The 13,424-nt window shown below is 45.6% G+C and overlaps 1 long non-coding RNA gene across 1 annotated transcript; it reads right to left on the bottom strand.

Moving 5' to 3' along the window:
- Positions 1-765: 765 nt before the first annotated feature.
- LOC144365298 (uncharacterized) lies at positions 766-13,121 on the bottom strand. The gene is made up of 2 exons (XR_013423608.1): positions 12,875-13,121; positions 766-1,348 (listed from the first exon to the last, which is right to left on the bottom strand). It is a non-coding gene; the product is annotated as an uncharacterized LOC144365298 (long non-coding RNA).
- Positions 13,122-13,424: the final 303 nt, after the last annotated feature.

The raw sequence follows: 13,424 nt of genomic DNA, 5'->3' as shown, positions 1-13,424 counted from the left end.
AAGCCACCAAGACTCTCTCCCTCTCTCTCCTTTCTCGGATTCAAGTGTAAACTTCCTGTCACAGACACCCGGCTGGCCGGCGTGCACTCCACTCACACCTGAAGACTGCGGCTGCCAAGTGACCCGAGAGCAGCTCCCAGGGCGAGGTGCAGGCCGCACTGCGGAACTGCCCAGCTGTCTCTCGGACCTCCGGCGCAGCTCGCGGCGCACGACTGTCCTGGCCCCAGGCGCGCCCGCCTCCCGCCGTCGAAGCGTCGGGGGCCCAGGTGGCTCCATCCTGTTTGGTCACCGGGGCTTACGAGAAACTCTACCCAACCCCCATTCCCCTTTGACTTTCAGAATTGCAGCAAACGAAAAGTGGGTCCCCAGATCCTTTCCTTCCCCCTTTCAGAGGTTCAGTAGAAAGAAGACAGGGAAGGGGCAGGGAGGACAGTTTGAGGTCGGGTCACAGAGCGGTCCCCTTCGTGAGTGATCGTCTCCCCCCACCCCACCCCCCATGTTCCGGATCGTGGGTGCCGGTGGGAGGCTCAGAGAGACTTGTGCAGCAGCGGGAGAGGAAGGGTTAAGAAGCCAGGACCACCTCCCCCTCCCTGCATCCAGTGCCCCGTCCCCCCCTACCATCCCCGCCCCGTGCGCCTTCCCCCCTTGTGTGCTGTAAAACAATCCTTTTGTTTCCTCTTTAAGACATTAGCCTCAGGGGCCATTATAGGAAAGAAAGGTAGCCGGGCTCTTTTATCTGCAAGAATCCATTAAGCGTGGCCTCTGTGCAGCAAGCCGCTCGTTTATGGGTAACTCCTCGAGGGGTTCATGGGGGGACCCGTCCCAAAGCAGGACCCAGACGCACCTGTATCCCATCCCACTTCGTCCCCCTGGGATCCCTCCCAACTGGGATCTGGAGGCCCCCAAACAAGAGGTCCAATCGTAGAGTTGTGGAGCTCGGCCGCGAGGAGGGTGAACCCCCAACCTTCCCTCCCGCTCAGTTTCACATCTTCCGGCCCTTGCGGCCATCTCGTCCTACACACCCCGAAAGGAGGGGCAAACTTTCGATGGCGAAAGGGGAAATGACCCTCCCCTTCGGTTTCCTCTGTTCTGCACGCCAGTCTGCACACGTTTCCCCGGCCGTCTCGGTGTCGCGGCCCGGCCACCGAACGCAGAGACAGGACGCGCAGTTGCATCTCGCCTGGACTAGGTGGCGGGCACACGTGTGGCTGTCGGGCCGCGTGGCGGCGGGTCCGAGGGCACGAGTGAGCTGTCCGCGCTGCGGTCGGACGGGCGGGCACTCAACCGCACTCGCTGCCTTCCTCGCCCGCTGGATTGCGGTACTGCAGAACAGTCGCCAATTTTGCCCCTGGGAGACCAAAAGAGAGGGCCTTTTACCTTTCTTAGGAAGCTGTGATGCAAAATGCCGGCCGGAAAGCGCCAAGGCACTGAAGGTTTCGTGTGTCTCATCAGAGAGTAATCTAACACCGATTAATTATTTATAGCTCCCCCAAGAACCTGTCGCCCCAAATGCCCACTCTGCCTGTTCGCTCCGCCTTACCTAGTCGCCTAGTCAAAACCACAAACGCCGCCCGAGCAGCCTAAGGCACAGGCACAAGAGATGGCTTTGAGTGCTGGTCTTTGGGGGCCGAGGCAGGAGGAGGGGAAAGGGGAATCAAGTTGGGCAGGGCCCAGGCAAGGCCCAGTGTCAAGTTTAGGGGGAGGGATAGTCCCTGTTCCGAGGGCCAGCAATTCATATTAAGAGGAGGATAGATGGCAAGGAGAGCAACGAAAGAAATCCAAACTCTTTAAATTCTCCGTGGTGTCTGAGCCAAAGACAGAATACCAGGTCTGCAGCTCTCCTGCTTAAAATCTCAGTGGAATGACCCTCTTTGGATCTTCTCCTGTTCTTTCACCATGAATATAAATATTTTCTCCACTTACCATATGTTACCCACGCACTTCCACAGACCCCACCGCCACTGCCCTGCTGGGCTCCTTGCAAAAGGAAAGCGGCCCTCTCTCAGCCGGGAGGGCAGAGGGAGGAGGGAGCAGTGTTGTATAAGGGACAATGTCACTTTCCTCTTCATCAAGATTCTTTGTCAATTGCTGGGGAAATAATTGACCTCAAGCTACTTCAGTCACAACCAATAGAAAAATGGAACCGTGATGTGTCCAGCTGTTAAGGGGAGGCAGGCGAGCAGGCTGGGGAACAAAGGTGGCGGGGAACAGAGCTGACAAGGAAAATATGTAAAGCTTCACGTGGGAATTCTTGGCAAACAGGAATTTCACTTAGAAATCCAGCAAACAAAAACTAGAATTCTGTTGATGTGTTCTATCTCCAAGGTTTCCATCTTGAATGCCTGCCTTTGAACTGCTTTAAAAGGAGAATCCCAACACAGGAGCCCTTTAATACAGTTGCTGTGGTTTTGGATCTGTGACCCTTTCCTTAACTTGCACAATAGTACTTTCTTCCAACATCCTCCACTCAATTCATAGCCAGAATGATTCTGTCAGTGTCCAATTCAGGGACCTGGGGAAAATTCTAGAGTTCAGCCAGGATTGCTGGGGGGAGGGGTTGTCGTTTGAAAGCAGTGGGAGAGAGTGGCAGGGGAGAAAAAGGGGCACCAGGAGGAAAAAGAGGAGGGGTGGGGTGGGGACATAGCTCAGCAGAGCACTTGCCTACCACGTGCAGAGCTCTGGGTTTGATTCCAGAACTGCCAAAATAAATAAATAAATAGAAGTTCACAGAGACAAAGCCATGAGAAAATTCAGCATTGCCTTTCAGCAGTGGGTGTTCCCTCAGAGAGGTGATGGTTAAGAGTGATTTGTTAAAATAGATCTCATATTACAGACCACAAGATGTCCCATTTATGAGGCTGATCCTGGGCCAGTTTGCAGCAATCATGCAAAAATCAAGAAGGACATTTGATGCCATCAATGTGGGTAACAAGAAAGAGCAATATCAACCAGCCACTCGACTAGATCTCCTATGTGAGCTCTGAGCCTGACCTGTGTGGTCTCAGAAAAAGACGTCTGGAGGCAGACGGGTGGTGGAGCCAAATGCATTGGTGCTACACATTTTCTCCTTTAGTGTACAACGAAGTGATTGTAATAGGTGAGAGTGTTGACAAGCAGCCACATTTGGAAGAACCAAGGTCCCTGACTTCTTTGGGCTTAGCACTGAAATACAAAGGGCAAAGGTAATAATCAGTATGACCCTATCAGTATGACACAAACTCCTGTCACCTGGCAGGAAAGTTCATGAGAGCCATAAAAGTATTTCTCAACAGCCTTCCTCTTCTCCTTGGAGTTTCAGGGAGTGCTGGGTGTGTGCAAATCATTCTGGAAAGAAAGCATCAAAAGCAGTTGTATAGTTAAGACTGGTGATGATAAGTGGTATATTCAATGACAATATTTGGCGTTGCTTAGAAATTTCCCTAACAGCAGGATGCATTTTCCTTCAATAGAATTTTTTAAATCTAGTTTCTGCTCTAAGATGATCCTCAGTAAATGAGCTAATGGGTGCTTTGGGCTGAATGTTTGTGTCCCTTCGAAAGTCATATGTTGAAATCCTAGCCTTCAACTGGATTTGGGAGGTGATTATGCCATGAGGGCAGAGCATCCATGAATGGGATTAGTGTCTTTATAAAGAAATCTGAAAGAAATCCCTCACCCTTTTCACCACATTAAAACGTAGTAGAAGGCTCCATTTAAGAATCAAGAGGCAAGGCTTTACCGGGCACTGAATCTGCCTTCCTTGATCTTAGACATCCTAATCCCCAAAAGTGTGAGCAATAAATTTCTATTATTAACAAGCCCCTGAGTCTATGGTGTTCTGTTATAGCAGCTTGAACAGACTAAGACAGTGTATTAGTCAGTTTTTCATGGCAATGACCAAAATATTCTACATGAACATTTAAAGAAGGAAAAATTCATTTTGGCTCTCAGTTTCAGAGATTTTTGCCTGCAGTGGGCTGGCTCCATTGTTTTGGGCATGAAATGAGACAGTATATGATGGTGGGAAGGCAGAGGATAGAAAAGCTTAACAGTTTAACAGCTTATGAGATTCTGGAGGAGAGAAAGAGAGAGAGAGGGAGGGAAGACAGGACGGACCAGAAACAAGTCCCCAAAGGCACACGTACCCCACTGACCTGCTTCCCCAACCATGCCCCACCTGCCTACAGTTCCTCCTACCTCCCAGTAGTACATTCATCTATCAATAGATTAATCATTGATGAAGTTAAAGCCACTATGATCCAATCACTTCCCAAAAGCCCCACTTCTAACATAGCTGCACTGTGGACCAAGACTTCAACACATGAGACTTTGGGGGACAGTTCATATCCAAACTGTAAGAGACAGTCAGGGGTTGGGGCTGTAACTCAGTGGTAGAGTGCTTGCCTTGCACATGTGAGGCTCTGAGTTCAATCCTGAGCACCACATAAAAATAAATAAATAAAAGTAGATATTGTGTCCATCTACAACTAAAAAAAAATTTAAAAAGAGACAGTCAATATGGGCTAGGGCTGTAGCTTCATGGTAAAGTGCTTGCGTTGCATGTGAGGCACTTGGTTCAAGCCTCAACGCTACATAAAAATAAATAAAGATATTGCATATTTATCTACAACTAAAAAAAAGTTTAAATGAGACAGTATATTCCCCAAATTCTCCAACCTCCCACAAGCACTCTTCCTGATCTTCTCCAGGGTTCAGTCATGTCATGACACAATCAATAGCAAAATTTTGTCTCTCTCAGAATAACTCCGACCAGCCATAAGTGGTGGTACATGCCTATAATCCCAGTATTTTAGGAGGCTGAGGCAGGAGGATCATAAGTTTGAGGACAGCCTCAGCAATTTAGCAAGGTCTAAGCAACCTAGCAAGACCCTGTCTCAAAATTAAAAGGCTGGGAATGTGGCTCAGTGGTAAAATGTTCCAGGGTTCAATCCCCGGTACCAAAAATAAATGGAAAAAGGAAAAAGAAGAATTATTCCTGCCAAGTGGTGGTTACTTAACGAAATCCCTCCTGTAGGATTTCTCTAGTTTCCATAACTCTTTGGGCTCCCTGCTTCATTTGAAGTTAGAGACATTTTTACATGTAACATCTTGAAATGAGTTAGCTCTGGACTCATTGTTTTTTCCTGACTGGATCTAGTAATTTTGTTCTAGAATTTAACAATCATTCAATCATAAAATATTCTAACTGTGTCTATTAAGCTCCCCTTACTAGTTCATCAAGTTCAGCTAATGGTTCAAAACCAGAGCTGTCTATAACAATAATGGATCTACAACGAACCCTCCATGTTCTCTTTCAGTCTTCCTTGTGACCACTGACACTTGCAAGGAGAAAGCCCAAAATTGAGGTGAAATCTGTGGCCATATTAGTTAGTAACGCTAATTGGCTCATCTTAGGATGAAACCTATGGCTTGGCCTTGTTAGCCCTACATTAAATCTAACATATCTAAGTTTGAATGGGCATAGCTTTTGCCTGGAACATATTTGCAAACTGGTAGCGTCCAACATGGTAGAATCCTACATGGTAGAAGTCTACATGGTAGAACCCAAAATTGACATGGTCCTCAATGATGAACACCGTCCTATCCTTGGGTACAACCAAGGAAATTAGAGTAAGATGTCAATCAATACTCTAGATTAAGAAAAATCAAGTGCTTTTTAAAACATGTATCTTTCATTCTGAAAATGAAGTTTCAACATCTTACAACACTCTATTTTTATTGTGCATAAATTGTAATTCTATTTAAGTAAAAACAAAAATGCACCAGGAGCAGTGGTGCTAAACAACTCAGTGAGATCCTGTCTCTAAATAAAATACAAAACAGGGCTGGAGATGTGGCTCAGTGGTTGAGTGTCCCTGAGATCAATCGCCAGTACCAGAAAAAAAAACAGAAAAAGTTAAACAAAAAAAAAAAAAAAATCAAACAGTTTATATGTCTTTATTTATGTGGCAGGATTATGGGTAAATGACTTTTCTTTATCTCATTGTCCCAATGAATGATTGCAGCTACTTTTTAATAGAATAAAATATATGATCATCTCATAAATATTTGTTGATGTTCATGCATTGGAATCACCACAAAAAAAGTGACTTAACAAGTATATTTCCTGTTTTCTGAGAAAATAGTGGCTTGAGCAAGCAGAAAGGAGAAGTAACAGGAGAAAAGGAGCAGTCACTAAGTGCTTTCCACCATCTGTCGAGCATTTCACAGAGTTATCTCATTTAATTCATTCTCTCTCTCTCTCTCTCACACACACACACACATTATCATGGATTTTCCAGAGCAGGAAACCAAAGCTCTGTGAGTACAGTGTTTATAAATTGCCCAAAATTTTCCTGGCAAAGGGAATATTCACACTCAGCTTCATGTGCCCAGGTTCTTTCTTTCTGCAACTCTGCCACTTGAGAGATATAGAAGCCCCAGAATCAACATTTTTGAGGTTAGACAAGTAAACATATATCAATACTCTGTACTACCAAAAGCCCTATACTCTACATTACAACTGATTAGACCACACAGAAACACACACACACACACACACACACACACACACACACACACACACACACTGCTGTCACTGCTTGGACCAAAAAAAATAGTCATTTGACCTAAAGCCACCACATTATTGATTTCTCACTGGCCAATTAGATCCTTTCTTCTCAACAGTTTGAATTAAGAAATGTATACATTGTAGTAAAGTCCCTAGTAAGCTTTTAAATTCAGATCATTAAGTCATTTGGAGGGTAGAACAAGAGTCAGTTCTCAGGAGAGCAAAGTTATGCAGGATAAAGTCTCCATATATAAGCAGAGAAAAAGGGCCTACAAAGTGGGGGAGAAGGGAGCAGAAATGAAGGAACAATTGGCCACATTCCTCTGTGGAGTCCAGAAGAGCTGATCCCCTCCGAGAGTATCCCTGTGAGCAATGTTCCTCGTGTAGCCCTCTCTATTGGAACAATACCATGCTTTATTTAAGATAACTGGAGTGAATTTTTTCCCGTTACATCCAAAGACCTCAGATTCCAGCCGAAATAACTATAACTTATGGGAATCACTTTCTTAAGTCTATGCCTGACTTTGCTAATGATAACCAGTGTTCCCAAATGCATGCCTCTCCCAGGAACCTCAAACTCAATATGCAGAAAAGCAAATCCACACCTTCCTTTCATAATTTCTTTCCCTAGCACATTTCCAGGCTCAGTGATGTCCCTAATCCCCTTCCAGTTGTTTAAATCAGTGATCTAGGAGTTACCCTCAGCTTTCCTCTCTTCACTTCCTTATCCAACTTATTACAAGTCCTGTCAAACCTGCTCCAATCCATCCATCTCTCTGCCTCTCCCCTACCCCACCATAGCTCAGCCATCATCACTTCTCATCTGGCAAGCCCAACAGCCTTTTTACTGGTTTCCTAACTGGGTCTTGATCCTCTCCAAAAGCCAGATGGACTCTCTTAAAGTCTAATGGATGTACACACACACACACACACACACACACACACACACACACACACACACCAGCATTGAAAACCCTCCTGTGACTTTCCTTTGCCTTTTAGGGTAAAATCAAAACTTGTGTACATGTTCTACTGGCCCCTGCTCATTGCACGCTCTCCAGTCCGACCTCTCAGCATCCTGCCCACACTCTGCCCAGGCTGAACCTCTTTCAGTTCCTTAAAAATGTCATGCTTCTGTGCCTCAAGGACTTTGGTGTATCCTGTGCCTCTCAATGTGAACCTCTCCCTCTACCTGGTTGACTTCTACTCCTTTCTTATGTCTCAGCTTAGATTCTGGGTCCTCCACAAAGCCTTATCAGATTCCCCAAGCTTAAGGTTAAGTATCGATATCTAATCTGCATTCCTTCGACCTTTTGTCCATGATCACCCATAGCCCTTTAGACTTTCACTGTAATTACTTGTTTGCACTCACTGTCTTCCTTGCTTGACAGTAAACTCCAAGCACACAGGTCATGGCTCAGTTACATTCCAATGCTGAGCTCACAATCATGCTTGGGAAGCACTGGGGGAGTGTCTGTACCCGTGTATCAAAGCATTGCTCCTGTCTCATAAAACATGAGCATTTCTTCCAAACCAGCTCTTCTACTCATTTAATTACAGCTTACACTCCTTAAGGATCTGGAACAAGCCTGAAAGGAAAGGCAGGGGATGAAACTAGAGAACAACAATAATAATATTTATCATTAACATCATTATAAGCCCACCAGAAATTTCTCCTCCCTTATCACACCTCCACCAGTAGCTTATACCTATACTACTCTTGATTCTTCTCATCTGAAGGGTCAGTCCTTGCCCAGAACTATCATGCATATCAATCTGACAGATCTTTCCAGAAGTCTCTCTTCTTAACATTAAACCTATGATGGGTCTAGGCCAAAATACTTATGCTGGACATGTAAGAGTGGATCATGCAGAGGAGGAAACAGAGATCCCAAACAGTGAGGCTGAGACCACAATGTTCTCCCTCTCCACAGGCTGCCAAGAGTATGGCAGGATAACCAGAGGAGAGAATTTGGAGCCTGGGGACAGTTAGGTAGCATCGAGAGCATCACAGCCACGAGGTTCTAAAACCTAGACACCTATGACAGTCTTGGGAAAGAAACAGTTTTAAGTGGGAGACCTTGTGAGTATAGATGTTCCGGATGGAGAATAGATAGAGACAGTGGCTGAGGAGAATGATGCATGGCATTTTTGCCAGAACAGAGTGGTTGAGAGGTGATACCAGCAAGCCATTGATATAATGGTTATGTTAAGCTGTGTATATTAGACCCCTGCTGTCCACCATCTCGTGTGGATTCCCGGAGAGTTCCCATTAGTTGGGGAAGTGCCAGAGGAGGGAATTCCGGTGTGTATGGTTCCTGGAGGAGCCGGCGTGGCATTTTGGAGAGTTCCCGGGGAGCGTGTGTGGAGTGTGCTGGTGGAGTTCAGAAATAAAGTTTGTTCCTGCTTCAGTGGCTCGTGATTTGTGCCCAGCCAGACTGCGGCAGAAGAGTATGCAAGGAAAGATAGAAACAGTACAGCCCCAAGATGGACCCACTCATTTGCAAGTTGGGAAATTTGTGATTGAGAGGGAAGATGATAATTTGGTGTTTTGACAGATTTGATTTGGGATACCACAGGAAGCCCAAGGGGTGCCAGTCACAGAGGAGGTATGGGATGAAGATAACAATTGGGAGGTGATCTAAAGTTGATAGTGGTAAGATGGATAAGGGTGATTCTAAAGGGTGAGCCAATTCCCTCAGACAAAGAATCAGAAAAGAAGATGGAAGGAAAACTTCAAGGAGAGAGAGAAGGCAGAGAGCAGAGGCCATCCAGAACATGGATGGGGCAAGAAGTAGGAAGTCAGGAAGGTTAGAAAGGACGACATTAAGAAAGCCAAGGGAAGAGGGAATCTGAGGGGGAGCCCACCTGCAGGATCCAGCACTGATCCTTGTAATGGCCAAAAGGTTTGCGTCTTTGTTTTAAGGAACTCTTCACCAATGATCTCCTTTAATTCTCATGGCATCCTATCATCTTTGTTTCACGAATCAGCTGAATGATACTCTGAGAAATTAGGCCTATCAATGGCACAACTAGGATCCAACCCATTGTCCTGGAACCCAGAGGTGGATCTTGGGAGATCAGGCCATGATGGAGTGGTGGGGATTAGGCAGAATATCAGTTTTCTGTGACTCTAGAAACCTTGATAAAACAAAGCAGAATTCTCTGCCTTCTGGAAGATGACTGAAGTTGGAAAAGACAGGAAGCCCAGGTATGCTTCTGATAACATGGGGAAAGGAAAGGGTGGGCGTCCGAGGATATGAGAGTAGAAGCACCTGGCTGCAAGACCCAGGGCCCTGTTTCTCTTAGCTGCTGCCTCTGCCTGGGTAGACTAAGCAATGGAGACTTCTCCAAAGCCTTTTCCTTTCACTGCCTGGAAAGGCAGCCCAGGGTTGGCACTCTGGGTACTAAGGGCAAGGAGCCATGAGCACTGGCCCCTGGGGGTTGGGAGATAGGCGGGAGAAAAATCCCTGCAACATGGGAAGAGGCAGAGGCCCTGAGAGAAATTGGAAGTGGGCAGCCCAACTTATTTAGATGACCCAGGGGAACTCCTTAGGCAAACAGCTGGGGTGTGGCCACCACATCCCATAAAGAAGAAGCCAGAACAAGAATCATAGCAGCTCCTGAGTTTGCTTACAAGTGAAAATGATTCTCTTTCCCCAGTGTCTCTCAATTTCCCCAATCCTTACTTCCTTTTCTTCCTAGGCAACATGGAATATTCTTACATTTCTTACCTTCCCTCATATTCTACTCCAGGATGGAAAAATCCTAGTCCATCAAGAATCCAAGTTGAGGCCAAGTGTAATGGTGCATGCCTACAATCCCAGCCACCAGGGAGGCTGGGGCAGGAAGATCTCAAGTTTGAGGCCAGTCTGGGCAACTATTTGAGACGCTGTCTCAAAAAAAAAAAAAAAAATAGAAAGATGTAGCTCAGTGGAGAGAGTAAATTCCCATTAAAAAAAAAAAGTCCAAGAGAAAATTAGAATTAGCTGGGAAAGAAGAGAGATGGACTGCTTTTCCAGAGACTCACAGGCAGCATGGCGCTTTATAAAAGAGAAGAACCAAATCTGCCAATTCACTCCCTGGATGCTGTAACAGAAGAGAAAGTGAAGGATAATGTGTGAGCAATCTGAAGCAGACTGAGGGGCTGAATGTAGGGCCCCTGGGATGTATACAGGAAGAGAAGGAAAAGGAGAAAGGAAGGTCACACCCAGGTCTAAGGAAATTGCTTCTGATGGGCACAAACTCACCTGAAGAAAAATAGTGGTCCTGCAGTCATGGGTCATGACCATAATCTGAGACAGATCATGGATGCCTCTCTTCAGAACTATGGAACTCAAGGAGCCTGTCCCTTGCTCTACAAGATGGGCTCACCCACAACACTAACACCATTTTTTTTTTCCTCTGCTGCATCTACTGCGTTCATTAAACATGTTTGGGGTTGATGTTCAGGCAAAGGAAATATGCAGGTGAAGAAGACACTTCTCAGTGGTTTCGCTGGCTTCCATTGGAAGTTAACCAGGGCAGGTAGGCTAGAGCCAACGACAGCGCCGCTGGCATTGTGCAAATTGCCAACTCTAGCAAACACAGAAAAATTACGGAGTTTCCCTACCACCCTATTTTTCCTCAACCCTAAGACACAGGACTTCTTTCTTTTTCCAGGTCTCAGGCCTCCCTAAGTCTCTCTGCTTCTCCCATGTAGCACCTTTGCTGCCTCCCTTTAGTTTTTAGGTCTTAGCTCAGGTTATCAGCTCCTTGGAGAGCTCTACTCTCTGTCCTGTTGTATTATCTTCAAAGTATATCCCTTCCCAAATGATATTTTAAAAATTATGTCTCTCTGGCTGGGCACAGTGACCCATGCCTGTAATTCCAGCGGGCAGGAGGCTGAGACAGGAGGATCATGAGTTCAAAGCCAGTCTCAGCAAAAGTGAGGTGCTAAGCAACTCAGTGAAACCCTGTCTCTAAGAAAAATTCAAAACAGGGCTGGGGATGAGGCTCAACAAGTAAGTGCCTCTCAATTGTTTAATCACCCTTATAAAAAAATAAAATCATTTCTCCAGCCAGGGATGTAACTTAGGTAGAGCACTTGCCTGGCATGTGAGAGGCCCTGGGTTCAATCCCCAGCATTGCAAAAAACTAAAAAATAAAACATACTTCTTAGCTCTGTCCCTGTAGAGTATGGAACCCCAAGAGTGTGTGGCCATGATGTGTGTTTTCTGCTCCCTCCCCCACCCAGGGCACTGTGGCTTGTAACTACCTGGCTTTTACTGAGCGATTTAGTCAAAGAATGTCAAGTTGAATTCATTGAAATCAAAGTTTTGGGCCACAAAACAAAAAACAAAACAAACAAACAAAAAAAAAAACAAGTAGTCAAATGTTCAAAATGCTTTGTTGATCAGCCATTAAAATTTAATTACAAATCATTAATTTTGCCCAGCTCTCTCAACGGTCGTCCTTCATCCCCTTCACCGTTCCTGCTTTCCTTTATTTCAACAGATATTACATTTGGAACGTTGAGAATATCTGTAGACCCCCGGTGGTTAAAGGAAACCCATGGCTTTAAAAAGACGGTCATCCTGAAAATCGTATTAAACACGCTGTAAAAGGAAAATCTCCAAAGGAGATGAAGGGTGTCAGGAGTGGGGTGTCTCCTTTCTATGAACAGCTCTGAGGTAGGGCCTGGTCCAGCTGCCCCACCCAGCAGGGAAACCTACAGTGGTGGTCTCCTTTAACCCTTCCGTGGCCCTCACCTCGGGAAGATGCTGGGGAAGATCAGAGGGATGCAAGCTCTACTTGCTGACTGGAAGAAAACAGCAAAAGGAAGGGGGGAAAAAAAGACTGATTCCAATGTTGCTCCCCCACCCCCCATCCTTTCTTCTCCCAAAGAGCCTTCTGTTCCCAGAAATTAAAGGACTCTGATAGCAGATCACAAATTCAGGACAGAAAAGCTCCAGTATGTAGCCAGAGACTGTATTGTAGGTCACCAGACGCTGGACACTTTTTTGCTTATGAACTTTTGGAGACCGTTTATATAAAAGACTATTTGTTCCTAGACAAACACTCACCAGCAAAGAAGCCCTTAAGAGGAGGGAGAATTTTTGTTTTGCATTTTCTCTTTGTAAAAAGAGAGAGAGAGAGAGAGAGAGAGAGAGAGAGAGAGAGAGAGAGAGAGAGAGAGAGAGAGAGAGACTTGCTCTACTTAGTTTTCAGATAGAAAAGCTTAGACTAATTTGTTTACAATTGCTGGCGATTCATGTTTACAAGTTCCTGTGCCATTGTGGTAAAAGAAATGCTATTTTTAAGAAGTTAAAAACCCACACAAACCTCCGCATTTAGGGCTCTTCTTCCCCTTCCTGTCTTCTCAATTCCCACTTTCATTTTACCAATGGTCATCAATACATGGGCCAAGTCAAAGTAGTCAGAAGATTCTTTTCCTCCTAGGTTCACTTTCAGACTTCCCTCAGAAAAGGCCTTCTGTGAACTTGAAAAGCCATCTCTAGGCAAAGTTCAGTGCAATTTGACTTGCCTCTTCAGTCACACCCAGACTTGCTTGCTTTTCTTTTAGCAAACCTAACTCCTGGCACATTCGAAATCCACACCCCAGGTTTCAATCCCCCCACCCCACCCCTTATAGTTTTGTTCTTCCTTGTGTACACTGACGGTTTCTGAAATGGAGCTAGCAAGAAGTTGAATGATGTCCTTTTAAAAGAAGGTGTGCCATAACTGGGTCACTAACTGTGTGACTAATCACAGTTGCCTGTAACCACAGTGACTGGGGCTTCAACCTGACTTGGTCATTTGTAAACCACAAAATGACCCAGCCATCTGTAGGGGCTGTCAGCTCTGAAGTCTGCAGCTCTTCCCAGCCTGACCC

Source organism: Ictidomys tridecemlineatus, chromosome 7 (genome assembly GCF_052094955.1).
Source record: "Ictidomys tridecemlineatus isolate mIctTri1 chromosome 7, mIctTri1.hap1, whole genome shotgun sequence".
Classification (NCBI taxonomy): domain Eukaryota; kingdom Metazoa; phylum Chordata; class Mammalia; order Rodentia; family Sciuridae; genus Ictidomys; species Ictidomys tridecemlineatus.
The sequence above is the reverse complement of the archived record's forward strand: the minus strand, read 5'-3'. Positions and strand labels throughout refer to the sequence as shown.